This window comes from Entelurus aequoreus, linkage group LG02 (genome assembly GCF_033978785.1).
Source record: "Entelurus aequoreus isolate RoL-2023_Sb linkage group LG02, RoL_Eaeq_v1.1, whole genome shotgun sequence".
Lineage (NCBI taxonomy): Eukaryota > Metazoa > Chordata > Actinopteri > Syngnathiformes > Syngnathidae > Entelurus > Entelurus aequoreus.
The window spans coordinates 73036806-73037426 of NC_084732.1; the positions used below are offsets into that span (position 1 = coordinate 73036806).

The 621-nt window shown below is 44.8% G+C and overlaps 1 non-coding gene across 1 annotated transcript; it reads right to left on the reverse strand.

Annotated features, from left to right (window-relative positions):
* Window positions 1-527: 527 nt before the first annotated feature.
* trnai-uau (transfer RNA isoleucine (anticodon UAU)) lies at window positions 528-621 on the reverse strand. The gene is made up of 2 exons: window positions 584-621; window positions 528-563 (listed from the first exon to the last, which is right to left on the reverse strand). It is a non-coding gene; the product is annotated as a tRNA-Ile (tRNA).

Genomic DNA, 621 nt, shown 5'->3' on the forward strand with positions numbered 1-621 from the left:
TTGATCCAACTTTGTTATAAAACAGTGAAAAAACAAACAAACGGTACACATGTATTTTATTATTCATTTTGATCATTTCAGTTCTAACGCATCCATCCATCCATTTTCTACCGCTTATTCCCTTCGGGGTCGCGGGGGCGCTGGAGCCTATCTCAGCTACAATCGGGCGGAAGGCGGGGTACACCCTGGACAAGTCGCCACCTCATCGCAGGGCCAACACAGATAGACAGACAACATTCACACACTAGGGCCAATTTAGTGTTGCCAATCAACCTATCCCCAGGTGCATGTCTTTGGTCTAACGCATCCAAGTTGGAAAATATCCTGCTGTGATTCTTATCATTATAGTTTAATGAATTATTTTTGTGATGGGTGCCCTTTTTTCTGGCTTGAAACACTGATCAGAAAAATGGTGCAAAACTACTTAGGACTGTGAAAGGGAGAATAATGACGGTACTGCTGAGCTGAGTCAATATAATTCTGCTCATTGCTCAAAGGCACTTTGACAGTGCCAATAAATACGCGTATGCTCCAGGTGAGGCTTGAACTCACAACCTCGGCATCACTCTGCAGGTTACTGTCTTATAAGTACCGCGCGCTAACCGATTGCGCCACTGGAGC